Here is a 14005-nt window from a genome sequence, read left to right as displayed (position 1 = left end):
AGATGTTCCAGGCTTATTTCTTTGCCCCAGAACGAGAATTAGCTATTTCTCTAAAGAGCCCTACTTTCTTTAGTTAAAAATGGAGAAAAATCAGTATCTGTATGCTAAGTATGTTCATTCCTTTTAGGATATCATTACTCCAAGTGATCTCAGTGGACAGAGCTAATTATTTATATATAATTATATATATATATATGTATACACACACACGTGAACGTATATGTATAGATACATATATGTGTGTATGCATACAAACATACATTTTATTCCATATTTTTAAATTTTTTTAAAGATTAGAGAGTGAGCAGGTGAACACGGGGAGGGGCAGAGGGAGAGAAAATCTCCACCAGGACTCCCTGCAGAGCCCAATATGGGCCTCAAACTAAGAATCCTGAGATCAGGACCCGAGCCAAAATCAAGAGTTGGACGCTTAACCAACTGAGCAACCCAGTTTGCCCTTCCATATTTTTTAATGAGATATAATTCACATACCATGAAATGGATCCCTTTAAATAAGTATACTTTTAGTAGTTTTTAGTATATCTATGAAGTGGTGCAACCATCATCATTGTTTAATTCTAGAACATTCTTCCACTTTAAAAAAGAAACCCTATATCCTATATCCATTAGAAGTCATTTTCTAGCACCTGTATTTTCCAGCCCTTGGCAATCATTAATCATTAATCCACTTTCTGTCTCTGTGGTTTTGCCAAGTTTTGTTATTTTATTGTAGTAGTTTGGTTGGTGACTTTTGTGAACTAATTATATAAAATCTGTATTGTCATATGTGGCCACTGAAGTCTCCAGTTGGTGGTTAGCTGATGATTGGACAGAGATTTGGTTAAATTTCCTAGAACCAGTAACTTTCCCACTGTTTACCAAGGGGCCCTGTGTATGTTTTGGGGCACACTTTCATTACTCAGCCAACCAGATGACAACTGTATCTTACCTTCACTTCCTGTCTTATACAGAGCCTCAATGTCAGCCAGAAATGAGAGCTTAGATCCTACTTAGTTAGGCCTTTTCTGAGCTTACCCCAGGCCTTGGGCATCTGTACAGCCTTACACATGGGTATGGCCCTCTAGATTCTCAGAAATATATCTGAGTTTTTCAAAGCCCTTGTGGATATCTCATTGTTAGCTTTTCCTTTTAAACCTTTTTCTAAGTCTATTGTCTGCTCCATTTTTATCTACCATCTCAAGGCAGTCATAAAATTAAACAATTGCTTGTTAATTGTTTTTGACAAATACCCCTATAAAAAGACTTTGGGGATCCACCATATGGGTCAAATAATGGTTATTCTCTGCACATGATTCTTTGAAGGAGCTCTAGCCCGTTTTGCTGCTTCTTATGGTTGCCAGGCTGCTTGTTTTCACTGCAAATGCAGGATGTTAGTTTTCAAGGTCATCCTGGAGATGCAGAGAAAGGGATAAAATTATGGGAAGTTGAAAATGCCACAGATTTTCCTGTTCTTACAGATACTCGGTTGTTTTTCTATAATAAATGTTCCTTGGACGGCTGCAAAACTTAGGTCAATTCCCAGAGCACTGAAGAAACTGATTGTATTAATTTTTGTGATTTTTTTTCCTGCTATTACAGAGGAGCACATTTTGGGAGATCCTTACTCTGCCTTTCTTGCTGTTGTCACTGCCCATATTTGTTTTTATATCTTTTTATATTTGCTGAAAACCATGGATTTATAGAAATCCTCTCATTTTTAATTAAACATGAGGAAATTCTGTTGTTCTTTTTCCTCTATTTGTTAACTTGTTTCTCTAACTAGGTTTTTCTCTAAGAAAAATTTAGCTCCCATTATCCATTTGATCAATATCCCTGTAACCAGCTTCCCATAGTTGTTGCCTCTGTTCTTTTGCACAGATGGCCTCCTTGCAGAGGTCAGGCTCTAACATCCCACATATGTCACTCCACTGATACCTCATTCTTGGCCATCCACTTCCCCACATCCACTTCCCCACATCTGGTTAGAGTATGATACCCCATGGCCAGACCACCCCTCTAAGTCACATTCATCTTGCTTTGCCTGATGGCTTCAGGAAGGGAGTGGGAAGTTTAATTACTCTTTAATGATGAATTTTATCATTCTTCTTGTCCTTCTTGGGTTCTACTTATCAGAGTTTGTAAAGATGTCTTAGATTTACAGTGGAATATGTGGCCTTCAAAGACTATTTTAAAAAGTTTAAATTATATCTCTAAATAAATTAGTGGGGGAGGTTTTCTGAGGGCATCTGTGGAAACCCAGTCATTCTCTTTTTTTTTTTTCCAAGATATTATTTAACAGACAGCGATCACAAGTAGGCAGAGAGGCAGGCAGAAAGAGAGGAGGAAGCAGGCTCCCTGCTGAGCAGAGAGCCCAATGCGGGGCTCCATCTCAGGACCCTGGGATCATGACCTGAGCCGAAGACAGAGGCTTAACCCACTGAGCCACCCAGGCGCCTTGAAACCCAGTCATTCTTAAGTCAGTGAACTCAAGAATCCATAAGCATTTTAGTGGTGAGTGAGACCTCATCCAGAGAGCTCCATGCTCATCCTGATGGTGGCTCAGATGGGATAGTTGGAAGAAGGACATTGTAGTCCTTGACATCAGCCCATCATTGATACTATTATTTAGCACTCCACTATGTACCTAGGCACTGTGTTTAATCCTCAAGTAAGTTTATATGGTGGTTTTTATTATCACCATTATGTTATAGATGAAGATAATCACTCTTCCTTTATCACAGAGGTCCTCAAAAGATCTGTCTATACTTGCTATAACCAGTTCCTCTCCTCCAGCCATTTCCTAAACTCATTTCAGTCAGTATTTCACGTGTACTACTGCATTATAAAGGATCCTGTCAGAAAACAAACATCTTCTAAATCATAAAATACTGTCATCTCAGTTCATAGTAACTCCATTCTTCCAGTTACTCAGGCTAGAAACCTTGAATCATTTTCAACCCTCCTTTCTTTCTCTTGCACCGCAAGTTTAGAGAGTGTCAGCTATGACAAAGAGCGGTGGTCCTGGGATGTCAGCCCACTGCAGAGTTCGCAAGTATTGGGATTCCTAAGAGGGGCACAACTCATACAGGCCCTGGTGGAACAATGCTTTACTCTCAAAAAAAAAAAAAAAAAAAAAAGACAGAGCAAGATCAACTGCAGTAGTGAGCTTCAGTCCCCCAAGATGACAGTGACAAGGAGATGGTCTGCATGCTCCTCTCTTATACTGCAGAAGAAGGACCTGTTCTCTGCTCTCAGAGAGCTTGGATACCAGTGTGGTTGGCCAGGTGCCCTAGAACACATGCACTTACAAAGAAGTACACATCAAACCTGGAAACAGGGAAGATATTCCCAAACCAGGCAATGAGCCCAGCACAGACTGTAAGGGCTCCTCACCTCCATGTGAGAAAATGTTCCAGAACTGCAGCATACCCTTTGCAACCTTGCCCAGGTCAACAGGCTGTGCAGGACCACCTTTCACAGTCCCACCCTTCTCATCCATTAGGAAATCTTATTGGCTCTCTTCTCAAAAATATATCTAGAATCTGACCATTGCTCCTTATTTCCACTGCGGCCACCCTGGTCTAAGCTGTAATTATCTACCTCGTCTTTCTGTTACATTCACTGAAAAAGCCTAAGTCCTGATAGTGGTTTATAAGGCAGTAAACTTCATGTGTTACTATTCTGTCCATCATGCATTCTGGGCCAGTCAGACACATGCCCACCTCACTCCCACATCGGAGCACTTGCGCGGACTCTTCCCTCTACTTCTCCCAGAGATCTCCGTGGCTTGCTCTTCTGCCCTTCTCGACTCCTTGCTCCAGTGTTACTTCCTCAGTACTGCCTGCCCTGACCGCCCACTTAAATTTACAATCTCGTCTGAGCCCAGCACTTCTTAGACCTTTCCCCTGCATTGCTTTCTGCCATTGCACTGTCTTTAAACTTCCTTGCTTGCTTACTTACTGTGGTATTGTCTTTTTCCACTAAAAGATAAGCTTTAGGAGAGTAGGATTTTTTCCATTTTGTTCACTGGCTTAGACCAGTCTTGCACAAAGATTCTCAATAAATATCTCTTGCCTCAAAGTGTTTGAAACTTAGGGAAGTTAATGAATTATGGTAAGAGAGGCAGAGGTGGAATTTGCAATGTTTGGCATTCAGATCTACTATTAGAAAATCTTTAAGTAAATTTTTTAACAATGATTTTACAGTACTTTACTGTTAACAAGTTGCTGTCCTGGGCCCTATAGTTAGGGGCTAATTTTATAGTTTAGAAGCTAATTTGGTCTCCTTAAAAAGAAACACACGTAAAACAAGGTTATAGTTGATCAGTTGCCCAAAATTTTGTGACCAGTGGCTCCCAGAAGTCTAACCCTCTCTATCCCCTTAGTGCAGAGATTCAGTATCTGCTAATTCATTGTTCATGGCAACCTTCTAGAGCATAGCCACTGTAAGGAATGAGAAACTACTGTATGTATGTACAATTTTCTCAAAAAACAGTAGTTTTCATTGGTTATCTACTTCACTATTTTAATCACCTGCATTAAACCGTTAGGTCCCCCAATAATGGGTCCGTGATCAAAGGAGTGAGACTGATTCAAAGCGAAGGTCAAGCAAAGCTTTATTTCACGCCAAGCATCGAGAATCAAACCGGCTGGTCAGGGCTGTCTCTTACAAAGAGGTGACTCCTCTCTGCCTTACAGACTAGCTTTTAAGGGCAAAGGCCATGTGGTTGGGCCTGGCCACACACAAGTGGCCAATGAGATTGTAACACACAGAGAAAGCTGCACAGTCATGCTAGGTCACACATAAGTGACCAATTGAATTATAATTTAGCCTATAGTAGATATTTGAACTAGCCTATCACCTTGGTCAGAATTGGTCCCCAAAAGGCGGGGCCCATACTTCTTGGTAGCTAGGGAGACAGTATGTGCCCCCCACTGATTGGATGTCTTCACCTGGCCTGACCCGCCCTTGTATTTGGGCTTTATTACCTGGAACTGGTTTCCCAGACTTGCCTTTAAGTAAGTTCCCTCGGTGGGTGGGGGGAGTGGGGTGTAGGGTCAGTTCAAGTTTTACTGCATGAACAACAAAATCACTGTTCAACAAGGTGGAATCGCTCTGGCTAAATAGGCCCTTACAAAACTCCAGCGAAGTCTTGATCTGTGTGACTTTCATAATCTATATTCTAGAGATGTGACCCAAGTTGAAGTCTTATCACGAACCATTCAATGGGAAGTTACTAATAAGTAATTTTCAAAAAGTTTTAGTTAAATTTGAAAAATTATGAAATATACATTCAAATGAGAAAACAATTTGTATTTATAATTTTTAAAAATCAATAATAGAGATAACATCCTTACACCAACAATTTAGGAAATATAATATTACCAGTATCTTTGAATACTTAGCGATGTTGTTCTTGGATTCAGTCTTCCTCCACCAGAGTCAGCCACTGTTCTAAATTTTGTGATTATCCTTCTTCTACTTTCTTTAAATAAAGCCATCTCCCCGATTAGTTTAGAAATATGAATTCAATACAGCACAAAAAGAAAAATTTATGTTTTATCATTAAGTTTATGCTTGCTCACCTGAACTCTGCCATATATATATGTCAACAATCACTAATATCCAGAGTTTATAGAGTAATAGTAGTTAAGACCTTGAGCCCTAGAGCTGGGCTGCCTGAGTTTGAATTCTGGCCTGGAGCTTACTAACTTGGTGAACTTGGGCAAGTTGTTTACCTTCTTTGTGCCTCAGTTTCTTCTTTTATAAAATGGATATATTAATAGTATTTACCTTGGAAAGTTCTATTATATACATATATTAAATATAAATTAATATGTATAAATACATGGAACAGTGAGTAGCAGTTATTAACAAATAAATGTCAGTGGCTTTTTAAAAGAGAAATTAATGCTAAATGATTCTTTGAAAAGCCACTTGTATTCTTAAGTACTATATTGAGTAATCTTTGCCTTAAATGTTACCCTAATTTCTTTTAGACTACCACATGTCTTTTTTTTTAAAGATTTTATTTATTTATTTGACAGAGAGAGATCACAAGTAGGCAGAGAGGCAGGCAGAGAGAGAGGAAGGGAAGCAGGCCCCCTGCTGAGCAGAGAGCCCAATGCAGGACTCGATCCCAGGACCCTGAGATCATGACCTGAGCCGAAGGCAGCGGCTTAACCCACTGAGCCACCCAGGCGCCCTTAGACTACCACATGTCTTAAGATTCTTGTAACTCTGTGCTCTCTTTTTATTTAGCTTATTGTGGCATTACTGAAAAATAGTCTTTCCTTGGTATCTCTTTTTATCTCTTAGATTACATGAGAACAGACCTCTTTTTAGTTTGTAAATAAATTTATTTCTGCATATTTTATACTTGATTGTTTCCCTGACACACTCATTTAAGGGCTGTTGGTGCCAAGAATAATCCAAGGGCTGATTTGTTTGTTTGTTTAGATCTCATGTTGGCAGAAGCTCATTGTAGGTAATGGATGAAACAGCTTGTCTATCAGAAGCCAGTAAATCAGCAAATATATCAGTTGCTTTAGCAGTGCCAGGAGCTAAATGGGGATCTGTTTTAGAAGTTTGATCCTTTCTTGTATGCCCATATAGCAGCCTTTCTGTCTTTTTAGAGAACATCTGATTTCCTTTTTGTTTTTCCTGTGATTCTGAGCTTCCTTCCTCTTTACCTGTAAGTGTGCTTGTCTGATGAAATAGTACTATATGTTGTCCATTCCTGGGACAAAATAGAAATATGATTGTATGTTTCCCACATCAACCTAGTAAAGGTTTACGTGTTTTGGGAGAAAGGATTGAGATCGATTGTTAGACATAATTTATTTGTAACACTAAAAAATTTTCCTAATGATCTTAAGGTAATCCAAGAGCAATAGTGGCTGTTGTGAGTATTGGGTTCGTAAAGAAAGTTTCACAACCCCATGGAAACTTATTTTCAAAGTTAGCATCCCATCAAGGGGTAACAGTGGCTCGTGGCTCACTTAAAGAAAATCAAGTGTTTTCCATATTTATTTGATAAAGAAGAACTTAAATTAATATGTAAATGTTAGCACCAACTAGATTAAACCATACAAATGTCTTTTTTTATATCTTTTATATCTTTATATCTTTTATCTTACAGTTAGCATGTTAGCAAATATATCACATAAAGAAAAGTTCCCCTTCCCTAAACCCAGAAGTCCTGGATTTAAAAAGATTAAGCATTGTTATTAAGAATTGTCCTTTATCTTGTGACTGTGGAGTCTTATCCCTCATATCTATTGAGTCTTGTGGCAAGTCAAAAGATAGGCCCTCTCATCTTCTATGGACCCAAACACATAAATGTCTAGGAAGAATAATTCTGCACAGAGTGAATCTAAGTGATTGTCTTGGTCTCTTCAGGCTGCTATATCAAAAACAGCATTCATTGGGTAGCTTAAACAGTTTGTTTCTCATAGTTCTTGAGGCTGAGAAGTTCAAGGTCAAAGTGCTGGCAGATTCAGTGTGTGGTGTGGGCTCGCTTCCTGTTTCATAGATGGCCATAAAATGCCTTGTCCTCATGTGCCAGAAGAGGCAAGGGAACACTCTGAGATCTCCCTCTCTCTCTCTCTCTCTCTCTCTCTTTTTAATTTAAATTTAAGGTTGTTAACATACATTAGAATATTGGTTTCTGGAGTAGAATTCAGTGATTCATCACTTACATACAGTACCCAGGGCTCATCATGACAAGTGCCCTCCTTAATACCTATCATCCTCCTAGCCCATCCCCCACCCTCCTCCTTCCATCAACCCACGATTTGTTCTCTATCATTAAGAGTCTCTTATGGCTTGTTTCTCTCCCTTTTTCCTTTAACCCCTTCCCATAAATTCCACAGAGGAATGAAATCTTATGGTATTTGTCTTTCTCTGACTGACTTAATTTTGCTTAGCACAATATACTCTAGCTCCATCCACACTGTAAATGACAAGAGTTCATTTTTTGATGGCTGAGTAATATTCCATTAAGTATATATAGCCCATCTTCTTTATCCATTCATCAGTCAGTAGACATTTGGGCTCTCTCCATAGTTAGGCTATTGTTGATAGTGCTTCTATAAAAATTAGGGTACATGTATCTCTTTGAATCTGTATGTTTGTATCCTTTGATAAATACCTAATAGTGCAATCGCTAGATTGTGGGATAGTTCTATTTTTAACTTTTTGAGGAACCTCCATACTCTTCTCCAGGTTGGCTGCACCAATTTGCATTCCAGCAGTACAGGAGGGTTACTATTACTCTGCATCCTGGCCAACATCTGTTGTTTCTTGTATTGTTAATTTTAGCATTCTGATAGGTGTGAGGTGGTATCTCATCATGGTTTGTATTACCCTGATGATCAGTGATGTTGAGCATCTTTTCATGTGTTTGTTAGCATCTGGATGTCTTCTTTAGAAGAGTGTCTATTCAGTTATTTGTTTTGTGGGTGTTGAGTTTGATAAGTTCTTTGTAGATTTTGGATACTAGCCCTTTGTCAGATGTGTCATTTGCAAATATCTTCTCCCATTCCCTAGGCTGCCTTTTAGTTTTGTTTATTGTTTCCTTAACTGTATGGAAGCTTTTTATCTTGATGAAGTCCCCAGTAGCTCATTTTTGCTTTTGTTTCCCTTGCCTGTGGTGCCGTGTTTAGCAAGAAGTTGCTGCAGCTGAGGTCAAAGAGGTTTCTGCCTAAGTTCTTCTCTAGGATTTTGATGGTTTTCTGTCTCACATCTGGGATCTCTTTTACAAGGATGCTAATCCCATTCATAAGAGCTCTATCCTCCTGACCTTGTCACCCCCTGATGGCCCCATGTCCCCAGTACCATCACATTTTGGATTAGGTTTCCACATATGAATTTAAGGAGGAACACAGTCTATAGCAGTGATACAATACAGGCATTAAGGGTACATCTGTATTTAAAGGGTAAATCTGTATTTAAACGCACTTGGGTTCAAATCCTAGCTCTGGCTTTGTGTCTTTGCCCAGATTAACTACCCTCTCTAAGCCTCATAAACTTTGTGAGGGTTGAGAACATATAAGAGCATTTAGCGCAGCATCTGACACATAATAAAGAGGGCAGGCCTTTGTACACACGCCTTTCCCCTGCAGCATGCCTAAAGAATCTCCATATCCTTCCTTCAAGAATGTGAGGCCAAGTCTGAAGCAATTTTAGTCCCATCTTTTTTTTTTTTTTTTTTTTTTTTTGAGATTAAGAAAACATCACCTTGTCTGTGATATCTCCCTTGCCTTTAACTCTCCTTCTTACACTAGGACATTTCCTCACCCTTTCCCTCTGAGCTTCCATCTGTCAGCCCTTCTCTTACTGTGCCCTTTTTCACTGCACATGCCACATTCTTCTACAAGACTCTGAGCTGAGGCGCACGGACAATGTCTTCCCATCACCGGATCCACCTCACTAAATGCGGTGTTTGATTACATAATAGATGCTCAGTTGATATTGACTTGCTGAATGAAAATATGAAGTACTCTTGGGAACCCAGCCAGAAAAGTAGTCTATAGTTCAGAACAGAGACAAGAGACAGAGTGCAGCCCCAGATTTTTTTTTCCCCAAAACTGTTACAAAATTTTCAAATATATAGAAAAGTGCAAAGAACTGTACAGGAAACATCCATCAACCCACCACCTAGGTTCTATAGGTAATATTTTGTTACATTTTCTTCGCCATTTATCTGTCATTCCATCTACCTTTCTATTCAGCTAATCCATTTTAATATTTTAAGGCTTTTCAGAATTGCTTTTTATGCTTTGTATCTTATGCCTGATAGTACAACAAATGTATTATTAGCTAGAGCTCAGTATTTGCTAACAGTTTTCTTTTGTAGGTACAATTTACTCTCAGTGAAGTACGCAAGTATTAGGAGTGCCATTTCATTAATTTTGACAAGTGCATATACTTGTGGAATCCAAGACATAGAAGTTCCCTCGTGTCTTCACAGTTAATCCCTGACCTTCCCCCAGAAGCAATCTTCATTTTGATTTTTTTCAATTTAATTTTTTTTCAGTGTTCCAAGATTCATTGTTTATGCACCACACCCAGTGCTCCATGCAATATGTGCCCTCCATAATACCCACTACCAGGTGTTTTGATTTTTTTTTTAACCCTATATCGCTTTGACTTATAGAAATTTATATTAGTGGACCAAGAGAGGAGAATCATTTTCATATAAGATGTAGTTCACACAGCATAATAGTCTGAGATTGTTCCGTATTGCAGGTGTACATGGTTCATTACTTTCTGCTGATGAGGAGTGCTTCGTTGTATGAATACACTTTCCCAATAAGGGATATCTGAGGCTGCTTACAGTTTGGGGCTATTATAAATAAAGTTGCTAGAAATATGTCTTAGCCCTGTATCAGTCTTTCTTGTATTATTTGCATTCATTTCTCTTGGGTGAATGCATAAATATGGAATTGCTGAGTCATAGGGTAGGTGTATGTTTAGTTTTCTAGAAAACTGTCAAACATTTTTACAAAGTAGTTTCACTGTTTTATACTCCTGCCAACAATGTTTGTGACTCCAAGGATACTAGCATTTGGTGTATCAGTGTTTTTAATTTTAGTTTCTGGTGGCCATGTAGTAATATCTCACTGTGGCTCTAATTTATTTTAATTTATTGACCAATAACGTTGAACACTTGGCCATTTTCTTACTGGCCATTCATAGATAACCCTCTGTGAAGTGTCTCTTCAAATCTTTGTTTTTAAAGTTGAGGTTTGACATTGAGTTGTAGGAGTCCTTATGTACATGATGCAAGAGTTTTTCCAGATATGTTTGCAAATATTTTCCCAGTCTGTAGTTCACCTATTTATTTTTTTTAACAGTGTCTTTTCCTTACGGGAGGTTTTTTAAATTTGATAATGTATTTGTGCCAGTTTATTCTTTTGTAGTTAGTGCTTCTATGTCCTGTGAAACCCTTGCCTTCACTAAGTTACAAAGATACTCTTTTCATTGAAGAGCCTCATAGTTTGAGTTTTATGTTTGGAACTGTGATAAGTCTGAAATTAATTCTTGTGTATGAAGTAAGATAGGTGTCAAGAATCATTTATTTTCCCATTATGGATATCCAACTTTTTGAGTACATTCATTGAAACAATTTTCATATACTTACATGTTTACATATATAATCAATTTTATTTTCTTCATTGTATTATCTTGGTAACTTTGTTGAAATCAGATGACTTTGTCAGTGTGCCTATAGTTCTAGACTTTTTACTGTTTACTAATTTTTTTGTCTGCCCTTGTATCAATTTTTTACTGTCTTGAGTATTATAATTTTACAGGAAGTATAGAAAAGGCTTCTCTTCTGTTACTCCTTTTTCCAGAATATCCACTTTCCTTTCTAGCGGTTCTCCTAATCTGTTCTCTGGTTCTTCAAGCCAATAAGACTGCAATTTCACATCCAAGTTTTAGCCATCCAGTGTGGTATCACTGGTGCCTGATCTTCACAAAAGCCGTACAGAATGGGAATTTTACCACTGTCAATCCCCTCTTCTGAGTCTGTTCTCCCCTCCAGGTTCTGACTGCTTTCATTTAGGTCATCAATGTCTTCAGGTTAACTGCTGTATGTATTTGTGCAGATATAGTTTAAATTTATTGCCAGAGGGAAGATTGGCCCGGTAGGAGCTACTCCTCCATCACAGAAGTGGTACCCAGATGTTTTTTAAAAGTTAGATTGAGCAGGCATCTGGCCAGAGATGCAATTAAAGTAAGGAATTGGGGAGAGGTTTGGTGCAAAGAGGGGCAAGTTTTGAATAGAGGGAAAGGATTCAGTTCACCTCAGTTAGAGAAGGCTTAGATGAAAGCCAAACAGTGCTTGGAAGAACTCCAAGGGAAAGAACTTGCTAGAACACTGTTTTTGACTTATTTTACTTTATTTTTAAATAAAGTCTTATTTATTTGAGAGAGAGAGTGCACGCGAGAGCAAACCTGAGTAGGGGGATGGGCAGAGAGAAAGGGAGAGGGGGTAGAAGATTCTCCGATGAGCAGGGAGTCCGATGCAAGGCTGAATCCCAGGACCCCGAGATCATGACCTGAGGAGAAGTCAGACAGTCAGTTAACTGACTGAGCCACCCAAGCACTCCTAGGACACTGTTTTTTGTGTCTGTGAATTGTAAAATCAATTTAGTAGGTGGCCTCTGAAAAGTCATTTTTGCTTCTAACCTAACTTAAAAACCATAAAACAAGTAGAAAGTAAGATCATCGCTTTGCTGATTTGTACTTTTGTCCTTAGCTCTCTAATTAGAGAGTAGTCTCTGGAGTCACTTAATTCATACCTCCTCTGGCTATTGTGTCATGGACCTGCATTTTTTGTTGAACTTACATGCTGAGCCTATAAACAGCACACTTCTCAATAAATGTTAAATATACTTCTGTAAATAGATCAGACATTTGTTAAATGATGTCAGGGTTGATGAAGCATGACTGGCTTTTGGAGATCCACAGTTTTAAGAAACTTTAGCTGACATCTATCATGGGGGAAGTAAAGCCTTGAAAATATATTCATCATTCATATAACACCCTCTCTCATCAGCAAATCCCAGAATTCCTTGTTCATGAAAAAGGTAGTGACAGAGCACTATCACGAATGCTTCAGATTGGGATAGTATTAGAATGTTTTGCCTCTCTCTTCTTTTTTTGTTCCTTTTCTATGCTCTCTCTAACCCTTCCTCCAACCCCTGATACACACACCCATGATGAGGTGTGGATAAAAGTACAAATCAAGCAATCAGCAATGTAACTGTATAAATCAAAGAAAATTAAATAAGTAAAAGGATGCTAATGCATCTTTCAATTTTTAAAATTAGGCAGAGCTCTGTAAATTGGTGATAATGAAGAAAAAGCTTCTTTCAGATTCATTAGGTAATGTTTGCATGATCTAATTTTTCTCTCATTAGGAGAGAGTGTGATAATATCATCATTAGCAGAAGAAGATTAAAAGAGAACAATAGTACTTCAAAAGACACCATTAAGAGGGTGAAAAGGCAGAGCACAGATGGGAGAAAATATTGACAACACATATGTCTGACAGTGGACTCATGAACAGAATGTATCAAGAACTTCCATGAATCAACAGTAAGAAGACAACCTAATTAAACAAGTGGGAAAATCTTGAACAGACAGTCACAAAAGACTATGTATCAATTGCCTAAAAGCACATGATAATACGCTCTACGTTGTTAGCATTCAGCGAAATGCAAATCAAAACCACAGGGATTAAGAAAAGGAAAAGCTAGTTGCCGGGTGGGATATTGACAAGGATGTGGAGCAGTGAGTACTCCCAGCTTCCTGGGGGGGGGGGGGTGGGGTGTGACGCTTGACTTACACCTCTTTGGAAGATACTTCGTTATAAAGTTAAACCTGCACTTGGCATTTAAACCTTGAACTTTCACTCCTGTGTCATTACTTAAAGAGAATGAAAACCTATCTATATCCATAAAAGACCCTTGCGTATACATGGCAGCTATAGTCATACTAAGCAAACATGAAAAAATCCAAATGTTCAACCGGAGAAAGGATAAGTTGTGGAATGTTTACACAGTGAAATACTCCTCCTCCGTGGAAAGGAATGACCTGCTGTTAACAGGCAACAACGTGGAGGAATCTCCGAAACATTATACTGAGTAGAAGAAGCCAGACACAGAAAAGTTTATATTATATGAATGCATTTCCAGTACCCGTACTCTGACTACCTTGGCATATGGAAGCTACCACACTTAGCCTCCTCCCCATGGTAACTCTTCCTAGTAATCTTTGCTAACCACTGCCCTGGGCAGAGACAGCTTTTTTTTTTTTTTTTTTTTTTTTAATTAACATATAATGTACCATTTGTTTCAGGGGTACAGGTCTGTGAATCCTCAGTCTTACACAATTCATAGCACACACCCTCCCCAATGTCCATCACTCAGCCACCCCATCCTTCCCCCACCCCCCGCCAGCAGCCCTCAGTTTGTTTCCTGAGACTAAGCAT

At 38.8% G+C, this 14005-nt stretch overlaps 1 protein-coding gene across 5 annotated transcripts in view; it reads left to right on the top strand.

Annotated features, from left to right (window-relative positions):
• RABGAP1L (RAB GTPase activating protein 1 like) overlaps positions 1–14005 on the top strand; it is a 765799-nt gene that overhangs the window by 470840 nt on the left and 280954 nt on the right. The window lies entirely within an intron of this gene.

Source organism: Mustela erminea, chromosome 17, assembly GCF_009829155.1.
Source record: "Mustela erminea isolate mMusErm1 chromosome 17, mMusErm1.Pri, whole genome shotgun sequence".
NCBI classification, from domain to species: Eukaryota; Metazoa; Chordata; class Mammalia; order Carnivora; family Mustelidae; genus Mustela; species Mustela erminea.
This window is presented reverse-complemented; position numbering and strand designations above follow the sequence as displayed.